The 19,473-nt window shown below is 39.6% G+C and overlaps 1 protein-coding gene across 2 annotated transcripts in view; it reads right to left on the minus strand.

The window, feature by feature from the left end:
* Nucleotides 1-19,473, minus strand: part of FGF1 (fibroblast growth factor 1) — a 70,530-nt gene that overhangs the window by 49,757 nt on the left and 1,300 nt on the right. The gene's annotated exons all lie outside the window — the stretch shown is intronic.

The raw sequence follows: 19,473 nt of genomic DNA on the forward strand, positions 1-19,473 counted from the left end.
AGAAAGTGGGACCTGGAAGGACTTTATTTTACAAGTTGAATTATTAGAAGTGATTGGGGAAAATGCATGAGTGAAGGGAGAGGGATGTTCAATGTAACAATATTTACAAGATCTGTACCTGTACTGTTTCAAAAAAAGAAAAAAGAAATAGAGTGGTCATCCTTAAAATATGCCAGTGTTTCTTCCTTCTTTCTTATAGTAGATTATGAAGACAGGTCACTCCAGAAGCCTTAGTGACCCCTTCCCCAATTCTCTTGACAAAACAAAATCCACCACCAAAAAACCCAAAGGAGTAAATTAAAGGTTTTCAGTGCTCTAACAGTGGACAAAATTATAAGCTTGAGTCGCCAGTACTTTTAGCTCAGGCCTTCTGCAAAACAAAAAAGAAAAAAAATAGCTTAAAAATGCCTGGGTGCTTTTATAATTGAAACCTGTGAATAGATGCACCTTTTTCAGTTATAAAACAGACAGTTCCAGGAATAGTAATCTGCTCCCATGACTATATGCAGTGCTCTATTCCTCTATATACAAGTCATACATAGAAACAAAAATAAGACCATTCTATGAGCAAAACAAAGCAGAAATAGTCAGCAGGGAAAGGATTAAGCATCCCCTCTCCTATGACTTTTCTCCCCTTCCCACAGTATTTTTTGTCCTTGAAAAGATGTCTCTTATTCCAGTACTAATATTATTTTACAATAGAATCAGAAGACTGTAGAATTAATTATATACTAATTAACAGCAGAAAGATACTGCATCACTAATACATGGAAAAAAATATTTTTCTCCAACAAAGACAGAATGCAAAAATAGGGAATGGAAGAGGGCTTCTATTGCAAAGTTGATAACTTAGATTCCTAGAAGATGGACAAGAAGACAGCTGTTTTATAGAAAAATATAGACTACTATTGGAATGAGAAGGGTCAAGATATATTTCACTATAATAACCTATAATATAATGATCTATATAGAAATATTGGTTAAATTTTATACATGAATATAATTTTTTTGAAAAAGAAAGAAAATACATTATTTAACCTATAAATTTGCCCTCCTTCCTAACAATCTCATGTAAATTGGATGTCCACACTGATTTTTTTCTGGTCCCACCAGAAGGATCAACTGACCCATGTGGAAGTCTCTAGTAGGTGAAATTCACCTTTTAAATAAATTGCAGATTCTTGTCCCTCCTAAAAATATCATTTTTTTTCCAATTTACAAGTTGACTTCTGATAACTATGAGATTTTTCTTCAGGGGGTGGGGGGAGAGACTGTTACCCGCATGATCTGCTACAATTGCCCTGTTGTTGTTGTTGTTATGTGCCTTCAAGTCATTTCTGACTTATGGCTATGCTATCATGGGGTTTTCATTGCAAATTTCTTCAGAAGGGGTTTGCCATTGCCATCCTCTGAGAGTGTGGATTGCCTACAGTTCCACACTCCTGCTCTAATCTTCAATGGTCCATTCACAACTAAAAGTCAACCACTGATTTTTCACTCTTCAAGAATGAACATTTATGTCTATATTACCGTATATGCTCGTGTATAAGTCGACCTCATGTATAAGTCAAGGGAAGTTTCAGGGTCAGAATCCTAGATTTTGATATGACCCATGGATAAGTCGAGGGTAAAACTTAGGGGGCCATAAGGAAGGATGGAAAGGGGGAAATACCACTTCTGTCCCTCCGTCTCCTTCTCTGGACCTCTAAGGGCTTGTTCCCATTCGCTTATAAAGTGGATCATGATGCGAATTTAGGGGGTATTGTTTCCACTCAAGTCTAAATTCGACATGCATTGCCCCTGAATCGTTTGAGACCCCTTAACCTGCCCTGGCTCAGTACTAAGGAATTATGGGAACTGTTGTGTTTGTGAGACATTTATCCTCCTCTGCCAGAGAGTGCTGGTGCCATAATAAACTACCATTCCCAGGATTCCCTAGCACTGAGTTATGGCAATTAATATGGGAAGACACAGAAGAGGACGAATAGAGGCTCCTTCTAGTCTGGGGAGACACAACAGAAGAGTCTTGGATGCAGCCGATTTTCATTGGCTGCCCCCCCCCCCCAAAAAAAAAACCCAACACTTTTGACGTCTGAAGCCTAGGCACTTGATTGACAGCTTGTGGACACAAATGGGAATGGGGAGCAAGTTAATCCGCTTTAAAATAAAGTGATTTAAAATAAATGGGAACGAAAACAGGGTCTAAATGAATCGGGGTAATTTGCCCCTTTTCGTAATGGAAACAATGGAAAAAATTCAAATGATTCCCAGAACATAATCCGAATCAGAATCGCGCCAATATAATCCGTTTTATCTGCCAAGTGGGAACACCCCCTAAGGGTTGCCATAATTGTCCACTATTACCAGGGACAAAATGTGGAACAAATTCGAGACCAAACTGTAGGACAACTGCAGGACAAAACTCAGCCCAAAATGTAGGACATTTAAGAAAAAGGGAGGACCTTAAATGTCCTACATTTTGGGCTGAGTTTTGTCCTGCAGTTGTCCTACAGTTTGGTCTCGAATTTGTTCCACATTTTGTCCCTGGTAATAGTGGACAATTATGAAGCAAGTGGATTCCACAGGAAGCAAAGACTTGCAAAACGGACCAGGCAAATGCTTTTCAATGGGGAGTTTTCCCCATAGGATGCAAAGGGTTACAAAAGGACCAGGCAAGTGCTTTTCAAAGGGGAGTTTTCCCGATAGGATAGGAAGCAAAGGCTTGCAAATGGACTGGAGGGGGAAGGAATTCAATGGAGATTGGGGTGTCAGTCTTGCTTGCTTATAGGACCTTTCTAAGCACTACTGCTGCATTGACCCTTCTATAAGTCTACCCAAGATTTTAGGGGCAATTTTGGGGCATAAATTTATCAACTTATAGTTGAGTATATATGGTATTATTATTTTTTCTCTGCTGCACATAGGCAGAGACATAATTTTTGTGAATAATACAAATCTGGGAATGCAGGGAGATAACAAAATTCTCATGAGGAATAAGGCTTTTAGGCACACATGCTGGCTGAGATGTAATAGAAAATTGCAATCGCACAGTTACTAAAATAAAGGTGACAGGTTTCTTTATATTAGTTGATATCGAGTGAGCCTCCAGCAGAGGGTGCTGAAAGGTAAAGTTGAAAGCCTTGCAAGGTCACTGCAGTTAAGGCAAAGAGTTTATTGGAATAGCATTTTACCAGCTGTTTTGATAAGTTTCCACTCAGCTGTTCCTTCTATTTTACGATAATGTTTAGGCACAAGGGGAAGAGAGGGCAAGGAATGGAAATTGCATTCCTTTTCAAACAATATTGCTGGCACCTTATTGATAAATGTTGGCGTATTCTAACTATGAAGAGAAAGGTTCTTTTAAGGAGTGACTATGTTAAATGTTTGTTCTTAAATCAGAGCTTCTTTGGTTTCTTTGCTGGAGACTGCCCAAATCACCAGATTTTTCAAATGTTTGTTACTACATTTCTATCACACCCTTTCACCCAAGAGGCTCAAAACAGCATACATGGATCCACCATACTTTTAAAATATAGATCACTGGTTCCAGAGGTTGCTGGACTCCAGTTTGAAAGAAGTGCCAGACAGCCTGGCCATATAGATGTTACATTATGGAAGATGTCCAACCATGGTTAGGGTGATAGCAACATAAATTTTACTTTCAAACCCCCATAATCTGGAAGAGTCACCAGTGATTTCTACACTATTTTATGCAAATGCAGAAATCAAGAGAACCGGTTTAATAATGCAGGTCAGCAATCTTTCTGAGATGAGAATACATTTGGCAGAATGGGGTCAGCAGCATATCAGAGTAAGGATGGCCTCAAGCTATTTATAAATTGAAAAGCTCATTTTCCTGTCGTGTATGCTGGTGTGCCCAACTAGTTTCTTCAAGGTTGCCAAGCTGGGTTCAGACATTCAGACCTAATTATCAGTAGTGATGGGAAGGGCACACCAATTCAGGAAATTAAACAAGCTGTAACTTCTTGTGACAGCACCTGCTTGACACAGTTCAATGTGAAGTCTATCTCCTGGATACAGCAATAGCAATAGCAAGTATATTTCTATACCGCTTTTCAGTGCACTTAAGCACTCCCCCTAAGCAGTTTACAATGTGTAAGCCTGTTGCCCCTAACAAGCTGGGTACTCATTTTAGCAACCTATGGAACGATGCAAGGTTGAGAAGATCCAGGAGCCCTGACTGGGATCGAACTCATAACCTTGTGGCTGTGAATGGCTGCAGTACCATTGGATTACAGCACACAGCAGTTTCCTACCAGCATATGAAGTGATCATAATGGAAGGATTTTGGGAGCTGTAATCCAAAAGTAATTGAGAATAACTGGTGTGGCATTTTATTACCAAGACCATGTTCATTTTGGATGGCTTTGGTATTTAGTATGAATTGCGATAGCCTTACTATGTGGGAGCTTTTAACAGCTACCAATTCATAACCACCACCACCACCATCATCATTATATTTATTACTATCCCGCTTTCCTCCCAAGAATGGGACCCAAAGTGGATTCCAGTATAAAAAACACAATACAATTAAAAACCTACAAAATTGACAACAAAAAGGTCTTAGCCTGCCGGCGGAAGGACAACATGGAAGGGGGCCATACATAACAATAGTTTAGTGGTAAAGTACATACTTTGATTTTTCAGGTTCAGTATCTGGCATCCCCAGGTAGGACTGGGGAAGGCTTCTGCATGATACCCTGGAGGGCTATTGCCAGTCAGTGTTGACTGCACTGAGAGTACTCAAACTTTTTACTCGGGGTAACCCCCCTTTACATCTACATGCAGATGTCACATCCCTCCCTCCATGAAGAATATGAATAAAAATATTTTGTTTATTTATTGTGAGTATTTTCCTTTGTACCTTCTTATATATTAATATTTTTACATTTTATAAGGAATTAACATTGTTCAAATTAGCATAGTTTTATTTAAATAAATTCAATATTTAACTCAACGCATGTCTAAATTTTATACATTAAAAAGTTTGAGAAGAGGAAGAGGAAGAGGAGGGATCAGAGTCCCCATTGAGCAGCTCTTGTAACTCTATCATTTGACTCAGTATAAGGCACCTTGTTGCCCACACAATTTTCTACAGGTTTACTCTTGAAGTAAGTCAAACCAGATTACTTTTAGGAATAACATGTTAATTTAGGAAGCAATGCCCAGAACCTGGAACAGTTACTTTTTGCAGTACAGCTCCCAGGATCTCCCCACATGGTGACTTGCTGGGGATTCTGGGAGTTGCACTTCCATCCAAAAGTAACTTTCCCAAGCTCTGGTAAGGCGAAGACAACAATGATGCTCGTGAAACTATATGAGAAAAGGTAGTGCCATTAAATGTATTAATTACTTTTGTTTGTTTGTTCAAATTTTAGACAATTACTGTTTTAGATTAATTTTCCCCCAATAAAAGAAACTAAAAAGTAACAATAAATGCAACAGGCAACTACAAGGGACAATTTTTCAGAAAGACCGCACCAAGAATTGGCAACAAGTTACTTCTAAAATTGGCATATGTAAGGTTAAATGTTCCTTTAAAACAACTCTCTCTCTAAACTCGTAGTGACATTACTACTGAAGAACTATACCTAAGGGTGCAATGCTGTCTGAAAAGATGGCAACTGTAGATTGCAGTTCCACATAGCCTTACCTGGGAGGAAGCAAATACCTCTGGACAAAATTCCCTATAAAGATCCATAGAACTGTGCATTACATTACTAACAAAACTAAAATGTTAATCATCAGCCTCAAGTAGTATATAAGAGCCTATATGCAATTTGAAATATAGTTCCAAAATCCAAATTTTAATGCCTTTGTTAGGCCTACTAAAAAGGCACAGAATTTTTCATGTGAAGTATTTTGTTTTTGTTTTTTTAGCCAGCCCAATACAAGGTGCAGTGAGCCCTTGGTATCCACTGGGTTTGGTTCCAGGACCTCCTGTGGATACCAAAATCTGTGGATGTTCAAGTCCCATTATATAAAATGGCAAAATCAGGGTTTGTTTTTTGGAATGTATATCTTTTTGGAATAATTTGAAGCCATGGATGGTTGAATCTGTGGATAAAGAATCTGTTGATATGGAGGACTGACTGTATATCACAGTGCGGACTTTGGAATACATCTTATGTTCAACATGGTGACCCATGCAGTGAAATATAATCACTGTACTGAAATCTAAGAATGCAACCCAATTTAGACTGGGCATTTTTGAGAAGAAATGTTTAAGGTTTTTCAGTATTTCAGAAAAGGAAATGTAGGCACTGTCATTTGCTCTGTAACTTTATCTAGGTGGGAAAGAAATATTCTAGAGTTCTTTTACAGTATTAATGTTTTTTCCCACCGAACTGAAAGAAAGCCCAAACTGCTGTAGATATTGTGCATCACCCTGAACACCTGGTAGGTACAAGGTAGAGTTTCTGCCTGTTGTGGCATCGAACAAAAATGGCTGGCTGGATTTTCACCAAATTTGAAGGGTATGTTTGGGATGGCCTGACTTAACATGTAGCTTTGGTTATGTACCTAAAATTCACTTGTGGGGAACTTGCCCAGTTAAGCCAGCTTTGACAATGAGTTCCTTTCTTTTAATATTACCCTCCTTTTGTGCCAATAAAATTATCTTTTGCAAAAGGCCTCACAGACAGGCTTATATATGTTACTCATGTTGAGTTGTCACATATTTTTGTTCCAGGGTGGGCCCTGCAGGAGTGTACTTATACCTTCAAATTAAAATGTAACTGGAATATACATACAAGGAAAGCCGTTTGATCCAGTGACACTGACAAGGTCAGGGTGACAAGTAAGCAAATTTGCAGTCTTACCCAGAACTCCTCTTGAATCCACACCCTTCTGCACCTACAGTGTGTCATGAGATCTATATTACTGGAAAGAGTCAGGACTCCAGTTAAATACTGCATCTGTTTATGTCTCCTGAAGGACGGATGGAGGTGGATACTTTCCGAAACCTCTTTCCAGGATCTGTAGGTTCTCACAATCTATAGCACACCAGAAGAATGCCTGAGCCAAGGGAAGCAGCCCCACCCCCCAAGAAATGCTTGTTTCCCATCCAATGGAAATTATGCTGTAACACCAGCTGCTATAGTACATAAATACATTCCCCATGGATTTGTTCATGCAACATTTTTTTTCTTCATGAATTGAGCCTTGAGTGCTTTTAAGTTTTGTTCAGAATCAAGAGCCTGGATGTTATGGAATGCTAAAGGAGCACTGTTTTCCCTTCCCAGTCTTTTCTGTCAGGCTTTGTTGCTAAAAGAAATACAATCCTATGGAACACAGGAAGCTGCTTTTAGCTTAAATAGACTGTTGCTTGAAGTCAGTATTTCTACAGTAGCCTTTTCCAGTCCAACACCTTCCAAATTGGTTAGACTACAATTCCAGACAACTTACTAAGATTCTGGGAACTACAGTCCAGTGCACTTGGAAGGGGGCAGGCCAAGAAAAGCTGCTCTGCACTAACTAGCAGTAGTATCTCTCCCGTTCAGCTGCAGTCCACCCTGAAAGTGCCAAGGCTCAAACTGAATGTAATGATGGCACACAATGCACTTCTTTTTCCAAACACTATCTCAGATGGGACAGTTCAAGTTGGAGACAGCTAGTCATTGCTTGGGATATCTCTTAGGGCTGCATGGTGTTATCTTTTTGTTTCTTTCATAGTGCAGTTATTGTTGTTGTTGTTGTTGTTGTTGTTGTTATGTTTCTTCAAATCAACTCTGACGTATGGTGACCCTGTCCTAGGATTTTCATAGCAAGATTGATTCAGAAGAAGTTTTCCATTGCCTTCTTTTGAGGCTGAGAGAGTGTGATTTGCCCAAGGTCATCCAGGCTTCCATGACTGAGTGAAGCTTTGAACCCTGGCCTTCCAGAGTCCACACTGGGAACTAAAGGGTGGGATGGTGAATCCTCTAAAGGGTTGGAAGGAAATCCCAGCCTCCACTGATGGAAGACCTTCTGTCAAGTGGGAAGTGTTAACTGAATAAAACTATATTTGTGTGTATATTTTGGTTTCGTATCCTAGTAGTAAAGAAGAGTATATAAAGATGTTCTTATTCTAACCGAGAAGCTAAAATAAATTCATAAATAAATGAGTGTTAATTTTACTGCATCATTCAGATTTTTGTTTCTGCAGTAGCTAGTGGCACTTTGACATAAGAAGAACCTGCTTGGGTTGTTGATGTCCTTTATTATAAGGAAGTGAAAGAATTTGGTGGAGCTCTTCAAATGACCTTGAAAGATACAATGATCGACTTATGTTTAATACTGATAACATCACTTGCATGAAGATCTGATCTCTTTTAATCAAGTTGTGAAAGCAGTTGAATTTTTCTTTTCTTATTTTCAGTGCAATTCACAAAAGTGCTTTTGAATTTATTTCAAGAAAATTTCCATATGACTAATGCTAAGTTTATGTGCGTTCTTTGCATTTGTTTATTTCCCCATGTATATGGGGCAGTCTTTGAAAAATGGTTAAGGATCCTCCTCATAATGTGTTCCATCCCATAGATTTGCTTTTTTGAACTACAACTTCCCAAATCACCCAGGGGGCATGACATTCTAATTTAAAAAGTGTAACTTTCCCAAACTCTTAGGTTTATCGAACGGATCCCGGGGAATAGGAATGGGGCAGAACAGAAGGGAATGAAAACGGGATGGAACGGGCAAATCATGCAGATTATTGCAGTTCTTGAAAACCAGCTGCTGTGGGATGGATGCGGAATGGATTGGGGACTCCCGGCAGCATCTGTGGCATTCTCCTGGGCGATAATTTGCATGATTTGCCTGTTCCGTCCCGTTTCCGCTCCCTTCTGTTCGGCCCCGTTCCTGTTCCCCAGGGCCCGTGTGATAAACATATCTGACTGAGCAATACTGAGAATGGAGAGCAATTTCTTCCAGGGGCTATTGCTTTGTTTTACAAAGGGCTTCTGAGCAATGTGTTCGATCTTTAACCAGTCAGAACAAGGTCTATCTTAAATCAGCAAGATGGTCCATAAAGGTGGACAGCATAAATAAACAGGAAAAGACATAATCTATGCTGTAATTGTAAAGTGTCAGTCTGTCATGCTATACAAATCCATCTGCTCGATCACAGAGTCACCAAACTTGGCGTATTATATGGGACCAAAACAAAGGCTGTACCAGTGTTTTGGACCCTAACTATTCTGGGTTACTCCCAAATACACACTTCACATTTCTGCATTTTTGTTTGCTTGTTCTAGAATGTACATTTATGAATCAATGTTGATCAAAGAGATGTTTACTGTATAGACTCATGTCTAGAAATGTAGGTCAAAAAACTGATCCCAAAAACTGAGTCGACATCCACAGGTCAATATAAGTACTGTACTTTAACTTTTATTTAAAAGAATGAACCATTCCCTGGTGAAAAGCAAGAGTATAATCTGTCCTGGAAGCACTGAACCCTTCTAGTCTCTCATCTATGCAGCCTTAAGAGTGAGCACAAAGAGTTATGTGTGCTGGGATTTTGTAAGTTCTTTGACATTGTTTGACATTGTAAGTTCTTTAGATCCTATGCTATATGCCCCTAAGTTTTACCCTTGACTTATCCACAGGTCATAGCAAAATCCATAATACTGGCACCAAAACTTACCCTCAACTTATAAATAATAATAATAATAATAATAATAATAATAATAATAATAATAATTTTTATTTATATCTCCCGCTTCTCCCTTTGGATCGAAGCGGGATTACAACAGTAAAAACATCATAAAATACATACAAAATACATCAATCAAAAATAAAAAGGTGAAGAAATGTTACAGTATTGCTCACAGTCGTAAGAATCGAGTCATCATATTCAGATGTACAAAATCAGATTAGAGGAGATCCATTGGATAGGCCCGACTTATACTCGCGTATATACAGTACACTTAATACCCTAAACATTTTGTTGTAAGTCTGGAAGTGATCAGCAAACTTTGGCATTTTTTGGAAAATTACTGGTTTTGGTCCATTTTGCATAGAAATGGGCATGAAACAAAGTTTAAAGATTATAAGTAACTACCCGTCAAATATTTATTTCATGTCAATCATGAGCAAAATTATCATTATCAGCCTAGGCAGTACTGGGAGCTAAATTTCCTAGTAATTTACATAAGAATTGCTGGATGTACATGTATGTAGGAGGTCTGTGCATGATGAGGGATTGCTCTGCTTATATTCTTCCATCTATGGAGCTGGGAGAGTGGCAAACTCTTTCCCCTCTCCTTTTGAATTCTGAAATGCCTCTCAGGAGGGCTCAGAAATAATAAATAATAAATAAATAATAAATATTTTTTTTCTTTCTATCCCGCTTTTTGCCAGGCAATCAAAGTGGCGTACAACAAGTTAAAATACAACCATATATACATAGTGCTCCAGGAGCCCTAAGGTGCTGTGGCATTCTGCAGGTGGAAGAGGAAGAGGAAGAAAATCTTGATATGCTACTGGCAGCATGATGTTAGATTTAGTCCTATACATTAATGTTATTCTATAATATATTGGCACTGTTCATTATAACAGTATCTTGTCACAATAGAAAGGTGGACAAGTTTGGTTCACAAGTTATTATCCTTTAGGTCTGGGGTTCTTGCAGTAGAATGGAAAGTCAGGGTGGCTTCCCTTACTTGTCATAAAAGGGAAATGACAACCACACAGAATTTATTTTTCACCCTACCTTCACCTAAACTTGAACTAGTGAAGTCCAACATTCATATAGTTGAAGGAACTTCCAAAAAGCATCTAAGCTAGACATTTGATTTGAGCCATCACCTTCTCTAGAAATTGAGATCTTTAAGTGGTGTAAAAAGATGTGGCACCATTTACACTGCTAGATGGAGAATGTAAATAGAAGTATGACAGACTCTCAGACATGTTGCCCTCTATTTCCAGCCAGACTATAAACAGCACAAGAACAGCTTCTTTTCTGTTTTGCCCTTCCCCTTCTATTTGCAGAAGACAACCCTCAACTTAGTCTGGAGTACCCTGAGCATGAACAAAATGTCTAGTATTTGAACTCTACTGCACTCTTCCTTGTATGATGTATTTTAGGTGGTCACATAACTCAGAAAAAAAGTTAAGCATTTTTAATGGGTTAATAATAACTAAGGACTAGTTTCCATCTATTTGATGACAACATTGGCTAATGTCTCATGTGTGAATGGGCCACTGCAGACATATCTTTTGAACAGAGCTTGGTTACTCTTTTGGATTGTAACTCTCACAGCATCCCCAGCCTACATGCTCAGCATGATGTATGTGGCCAGGGAGTTTGGGGAATTCTAGGCCTCCAAAGTAAAGTTTCTAGCTTTCTCTTTGCAAAAGAAATCAATATCCAGCAGTAATGGAGGAGGGATAGGGTGGTGATTTTCTCTGAATCCTCCCTTCTTCTATGGCCCTAGCAGTGTCCTCCACACTGCCTTGGAGGATACTCCCCCAAGTGGTGTTGTTTGAGACTGCAGGGCTAAAGAGGAACTGGAGACAACTGATACCCACCCTTCCTTCCTCCATGACAGCACAAAGGCCTTGGGTACAAATTTGGATACATGCCATGCTATCAAATGAAGTTAGTTCATACTTTTTCAGCAGCAAGGGCTTTTTTCCTTTTAAATGAGTAGTACTCAGCGGATGTACATCTAAGTGGCTGCTTCTGCTTAAACCATTTAAGCATTGAGACCACCACATCCACACAAATTTCTTTCCCATACATTTCCCTATAGGAAAACTGTATAGGCCCCACCACATATGATGAGTGCATGACATCCTGGGGAAATTATTTTCTTGCACAAAATGATTCTGTGTGAAGCATAACTTCCACTGAACAAGATGAAACCACACAGGTATGCCCTGTTTTAAAAGGTATGAACTGGACTGTGCATATCTTAGAATAACTATGATAAATCTTGAAGTTGTTTTTTTTCCTTTATGTAGTTTTTCGATGTTGGGGGAGATTTAATATAGGAAATGAAAAATAACAAATAACTCCTACCGCTAGCTAGGTACTGTATATATTCTATAAAGTTATATAAAAGAAATGAAATTAAACCTACCTCCATCCTCCTAAGCTCCCTAAGAGCAGAATGTCAGGGAGCTTAGAAGGAACATGGGTGGGGGGAACTACCAGTGCTGAATCACAGTCTCTCCAACCTGAGGAAGGTCCCTCTCTCTGTGGAATATAGGTTTGACCCTGTCCAATGCAAAGAGGCGTTTCCACACCACTGTGATGTAATACAGGAGATGTTGCAGTTGGTTAGATACACTGGTCAAAAGCACTTAACGGTTTTATAGTTCTCCTCTTTCAATTGGTCTTTTTAACGTGTTAACTTTAAAAATATGTTTTTAGCCCTTTAGAATCATTTTAATTATTCACACTTTTGTAATCTGTTAAATTGGTTGCATTGTACACTGTCCTGAGATATCTGGATAAAGTGTGGGATATAAATATTTAAATAAATAATAAATAAAACGTATTAATGTTTTGAACTGAAAGATGTGAACTGGTGTCCCACAGTTATCATGTATTTCCAATGACTCACTCTTGTGAAGTGAGTTGGTTTGTTTTCTGCTGGCCGAAACTTCTGAGCTATCATCAAGGGCTATGTATGTTCCACACCTTCATGTAGGCAATGCATATAACTGTAGCCTGCTGAGCCATAGTAAAGAACACAGATACAAGATCCTTACAGGGAATACGTGGGACTATTATGAAGCCCAAACATGACTAATACCTACCCTTTCAACACAGCTAATTCTAGCCCTTATAAAAGGTGTCAAATGAAACAATGGGAGCAGCTGTGATGAATGAATTTTACCATGCAAGCTAAAAGTAAAGTCCTTATAATAAGGCAGAGTCATGATGAGCTAATTTCTCCATAATTCATTAAATTGCACCTATTCACTCACTGAGACCAAGGTCATTTGACAAATTCACCGAGTAAGATTAACAAAATCCAATGAGATCAGCAAAGTAAGAAAAGCCTACAGCAAGTATTTTTAAAAACAAAAGTTCAGGATAGGAATTGCATATTATTTTAAACTGAAAAGTTATGAGTCAACCATTACATTTTACCTACTCATTAAAAGTTATTTTCATCTTGATTAACCAACTAAAGATGTATAGGAAAGGTATATCCAAGTGATTGCCTCACATGTGCAAAAGATTGTTTCCCATATTCCTTCACACCTTTTATTGAGGCAAACACAGTACTACCATAAATACAACAATATAAGTTTGAAAAGGTTAGCCTAGTTTTAATCCACTGTATGTCTATGGTTGAGCTTCCTAGTTCATATGCCCTAATGACCAGATCTTCAAGTGAGACAGATGCCATTGAGATAACTTGTTATAAACTAAAATCATTTAATTAGAAATAAGAACTGAATGTAAAAGAAGTTTCCGCACACCATTAAAACTTTAAAACAAATTCATCTAGATTGTAACCCAGACAATGGAGTTTATCACACGGGGCTTGTAGAACAGGACCAGAGTGGAACGAAAGGGGGCGGGAAGGGAATGGAATGGGGAAGAACACATATTACCACATGGGAGAATGCTACCGATGCCACTGGAAGTCCCCAATCTGTTCCCCATCCATCCCACAGCAGCCAATTTTCAAGAACTGTTCAGACTCATTCTTGAAAATCGTCTGCTGTGGGACAGATGGGGAATGGATTGGGGACTTTCGGCAGCATGCTCCCATGCAGTAACATGCATTCTTTCCCCATTCTGTTCCCTTACCTTCCCATCTCCTTTCATTCTGTTCTGGTCCCGTTCTACAAACCCTGTGCAATAAACTCCAATATTTCAATTTTCAAACCACTAAGCCACTATGTTCTGATGATCGGAAGATTGAAGGGGTGGCAGTTTGAGGTCCAGGTGCTGCATGATGGGGTGAACTCCTGTCATTGGTCCCAGCTTCTGCCAACCTAGCAATTCAAAAGCATGCAACTGTGAGTAGATAGATAGGTACCACTTCTCAGTGGGAAGGTTACAGATTTTTCCTGTTTAAGGTAGTTTGTCCATTAGAACAAAGGGAACATAAAAGCTACATATTCACTCATGGCCACTATAAAAATGTATGTGTTTTAAGAAAGAAAAAGAGAGAGCCATTATGAGTACCAGAAAAAGCATGTATCCTAGAATGGAGGAATGGTGGTTTGTTAAGTTTCTCTTGTGCTAAGACTCAGCCTACTGCTCACTTCCACAAATACTTATATGTCTCTTCATGTGTGTAATACAAGATCAACCATTTCCCCTCCAGCAATTTCCCCACTCGATATGGCTAATAATTGTTGGTCATTTTCCAGCCAGGAGAGGGAGAATGTATACCTTTCTTTCAGCAGGTAGAAGAGCAAGTGTAAATGTGGCAGGGTAATTTTGATCAGGAAAACTATTGGAGAGAAATGAGTTCAGAAACTGCCCCTCACATATATGCTTTGTTATACATACCTGCTTTGTCGCATCCAGCAAAAACACTTTGCAGTCCCCCTTGTCCTCTTCTTTACCTGAACTATTTGGCAGCTCTCAAATATTATTCCTTTCCCACAAATGACCATGTCAAAGTTTTACCTAATGAGGCTCTTTGCTGGAAGCATACAACATTTCCTTTGGGATATTAGTCAGAATGTGCGAACACTGTGATTTTCAGCAGAAATGGAAACAGGGCTTGTGCAGCTGAGTTGAGACATCAATTCATGCACATTACTTTAGCAGGCAGTATTACATCATGGATTTCAAACAAAGATGCAAATATAGTCAGATGTTGGGGGGATATAAACACATCCTCTTTCATGATGACAAGAACCATTAGTGACAAGTGAAATAACCCTTTAAAAGAATGCTTTGAAAAGCTAAATGTGTTTATCCCATCCAGCCCTTGTCAGTAGTTGCTAAATTCATGCTACAGTTGGGGCGAACTTTCTCCTTCATGTTATTTTATGAGTGGAACTATTGAAACTGATGAAAGCATCTGCTTATGTGGATGAGCATTTGCATAAGGCATAATAAATTGCACACAACAGGAATGACTGGAACTGGACTGGGGCACATGACAAAGCCTATGTTATTATTGATTTTATCTGTACACCACCCTCCATTTGACATGGAGCAGGATGAAGATATTTTAACTAACTAACTAACTAACTAACTAACTAACTAACTAATTAAATCCCTCTGTGCAGGAAGCCTACTCAGTTTACCATGAAGTTAATAGACATTTGGGCCCGTTACAGAAGGGCTCTTCCGGGGCCCCCGTCACGTGCTAGGGGTTGGCTGAGGACCTAGCGTCCACACCGGCCTCACCCCTAGCACGTGACGAGGGCGTAAAGATGGCGGTGCCCTATACACATGGGCACCTCCATCTTTATGTGCTGGATGCATAGCATCCGCACTTTGCACACCGGATGTGACGCCGCGAATGTGTGAGTAGCGCCTCGCGGCGTCTCATCCAGGGCAGAAGAAGAAGCGCCATTTTGGCGCTTCTTCTTTGCTGCGTCCGGGAACCTTGTGGTTTGGATGCTGCGGTTCCCGGATGCAGCAACCAGCAGCGGCGCGAGACTGCCCCTTCTGGGCAGTCTGTAACGCGCCAAAGATACATTTAAAATTGACCATCCATATAAATGTTTCCCTCAATATATCCTAAATTAAGTATTTTCCTGGATTGCTTATCTGTGCAGGATCATCCCAACACATTTTCCTGATTTAGATAATTTTGTGCCTCCACCCATGTATTGTATCCAAAACAAGCAAAGTGTGTGTGTGTGTGTGTGTAGGGGGTGGAATCACAGAGAATCCTTAAGGAAACAGAAAATCCCCCAAACACCTCTATGCATCTCTAGCTAGAAAAAGATAATAACATCAAATTTAGTAACTGGTTGCTCTTTTGTGACACTTAAATTGGATACCTGATGTGACTGCCTCATTCTACCTAATAATGATAGGATTGTTCTTGTCTGTATTTCTGCCTGTCAAAATTTATGCACAATCTTCCCTGCCCATCCCCTTGACTACAGTGTGTAGCTGCTAAGAGATCTCTCTTCTTCATCACAGATGAGGCCTGCAAATGATGGGGGGATTTCTTCACCCCCTTTATTTTTGCACAAATGTGGCAGTTGGGTTTCCTAGCTATTAAGTCAGAAGAGGCCCTTTACATCAGATCCTTTGCCATGACTTTCTACTTGAAGATTCTGCCAGTTATTCTACATGAAAAAGGAATAATGTGAATGAAGAATTGTGTCTCAAAATATCTACCTCAGCTCCCATTATATAAGATAATGCTTGTTGTGGCAAATTTTTGTTCCTAATTCCACTGAGTGGCCAAGAAGCTGATAGAAACTGCATCTAGTGCCTTGAAAATTAGGATTGCATGATAATATAAACTTCAGTTTGACCAAATATAAGCTGTGCTCTCCATAAGGAATATGAAATGGGGAGGGGGGAGGGGCACTAACCTGGTGCATTTGACACCGGGTCAACTAGCAAGTTTTTTTTTTTGGGGGGGGGGGGGTTGCAACCCGCAAGGATCCGGATCTTTGGTAGTGGGAATGTACTACCAGATCGATCCATATCATGCAAACCATTGCCTCCTTCCTCTTCCTCCCTCTGATCTTCCTCCTTCCTCCTCTTTCTCCTGCCACTTGCCTCCTCTTCCTCCCCAATCTTCCTCCTCTTCTTCCTGCCACCGCTGCTTACCTCCTCTTCCTCCTCTTCTCTTACTGCCCCCACCACTGAGTCTTTTGTAGTGTGAACTGCAAGGAGCAATTCGATGAGGGTGAACATAGTGGGAACTATGGCCCTGATCAACTCCGTGTGGCATCGCTGAGGAGACCTCCGGATCTCCTCAATGCAAAAAGTTGATTGTGTATGAGGCCCATTCATTTTTCTAAGTCATTTTTCTAAGCAAGAAATCCCAAAATGGGTCCCTGGATTTCTGGATTTGCATTAACATTTTGGTGGATACTATTCTAGCAAGAAGAAAACAAATAAAACCTGTAGAGCACTGGCTCTATTAAAGCATCACAAAAGTGGATAAAAGTATATTACAGTCATCCCTCCATATTTGCGGCTTTGATATTTGCGAATTTGATTATTCACGGATTTCATTAATATGTTTTCTCTAGGACTGTCTAGGTCCTCCAGTGCAACTCTGTGGTCAACTTTAACTAAAAGTTTCATTGAAAGACCATTTGTAGCTATTCCAGTGCCATTCTATGGTCAGTGTATGTTGGACATTGACCACAGAGTTGCACTGGAGGACCTAGAGATTCCTAGAGAGGTGTCCTCTCAGGTAAAAACAGTGTTTTTGTTATTTGCGGTTTTTCCATATTCACGGGGGTCATCTTCCCCTAACCCTAACGAATATGGAGGGACAACTGTATTGTAATTATAAACAAGGGGAAAGCTGATGGAGAAGTCAGAAAGAAAAATTGTTTTGTACTCTCTTAATGGACTTGGCAAATATGATGAGTATCTTCTTTGCTAGTGTAAACTGGGAAAAGCAACATGGCACCCTTAGATGTTTTGGGCTTGAATGCCCACATATCCTAACCATTGGTTGGGCTGGCAATGGAGCAGATGGGAACTGTAGTCTAAAACATCAGCAGGGTACCAGGTTGCTTACCCATAGCTGGATACTCCTCTAGAAAATGAGAGCCATTTTGGCAAAATTGGTAAATTTTACTTAATTAAATTTTATTTATTTAAATTATATTCCAACTTCCACCAAAAACACTTCCTCCATTCTTGATTGTAATCTAGATGTTTAGATGTTGCAGTCTAGAAAAAAAACAAGGGACATTTGGCAGTTGAAATCCTAAACAGAAAGCCAGAGAGAGCTGAGTTTGGGCTCTGTAACCTATTTGGGTGCATCTACACTATAGAAACAATGCAATTTGGCACCACTTTAAGTGCTCTAACTCTATGCTATGAAATCCTGGGCTTTGTAGTCTTACAAGGTCTTTAGCCTTCTCTGCCAAAAACTGCTGGTGCCTCACAAAATTATGAATCCCAGAATTCTGTAGGATGGAACCATGGCATTTAAAATGAACTGAATTATTTCTACAGTGTAGATGCATCCTTAAAAAGGGTGATTGCCTCCCTGGAGCTCCAAGGGAGGTTGATGGGTTTTGCCAATTGATAAGTTTAAATGGTGCCCCCTTCCATGTGCTCCATTAGCTTCACAAGTAAAACTATAACAAAATGCAGACATTACAACAGATCAGCATGCTGTCCTTGAGGAAGAAAACCAAGCCTGGGTAAAAACAGGGCATCCTTGGAACTTGGAACTTCTCAGAAAAGTAGGGTGTTCATATCATGAATATGATAGATAGTTACAGTATGTGCGGAAAGCAAGGTAACTGACTGTTAGGTCATAGTTTACTATGGTCTGTCTTCCAAAATAAAACTGATTTTACACCCTTGCTTTAGCTAAATATCTTTAATGTTGCCAGGTATAAGAGAGTAGAGATGGTGTCCAGAAAATGGTGCAGGGGACTGAATTGAATTATGACTCACAAATGAAAAAGCAAATGAATGGCGAAGCTCTAGAATAAAATCTGTCTTTAGGTGCATAGTTGAGTAGCTGAGTACATAATCTGAGTAGCTGTAAACCAAGACAATACTGAATTCAAAGAAAAAATAAATATTAAAATGGGGGATCTGACTCTCACACATCCATTGGAAAATCATCCCCTTTGCTATATTCTTGTAGATGCAGACCAGAAAAACCACTGTAGTTCTGGATCACACCAACAGATGTATAGTGTCCAGATCAAGGGAAGCTCCACTCTATTCTGCTTTGATCAAATTTCACCTCCAGTATTCTGTACAATATTCTGCACTGAAGCTCAAGAGTGTATCGATAAACTGGGAAGAGTCCAGAAAAGGGCAACCATGCTCAAATGTCTGAAAGCTAAGCCCTTTGAGGATCTATGAGGGAAGTGGATATGTTTATCTCAGAGAAGAGAAGATTGAGAAGTGATATGACAGCCATCTTTAAATATATGAAGTTATGTCATGTAGAGGTTGGAGTGAACTTGTTTTCTGCTGCTCCAGGGACTAGGTCACACACTAATGGATTCAAATTACAATTAAATATTCCACCTAAATGGCAGTGAAAACTGTATGATGGCAAAAGCTATTCAACAATGGAACAGACAGTCTCAGAAGGTGGATTCCCTTTCACTGAAGGTCTTTAAACAGAGGTTGGATGGCCATCTCTCAGGAATGCTTTACCTGTGTGTTTCTGCAGGACAGGAGGTTGGATTAGGTAGCCCATGGGTTCCCTACCAAGTCTATGATTCTATAGCAAGTACAATGCACACAGAGCATACAAGGAGCTCCTTTAGAGCACCACCATTTAAATGACAGCTTGTCAGAAGCAGAATGAAAGGAAAGAACCAGAAACACTATGTCCACAGTGCCTGTATGCAAAAAGCCCA

The sequence above is a fragment of the Sceloporus occidentalis genome, unplaced genomic scaffold (assembly GCF_023333645.1).
Source record: "Sceloporus occidentalis isolate IW3139 unplaced genomic scaffold, rSceOcc1.0.p SCAF_1, whole genome shotgun sequence".
NCBI classification, from domain to species: domain Eukaryota; kingdom Metazoa; phylum Chordata; class Lepidosauria; order Squamata; family Phrynosomatidae; genus Sceloporus; species Sceloporus occidentalis.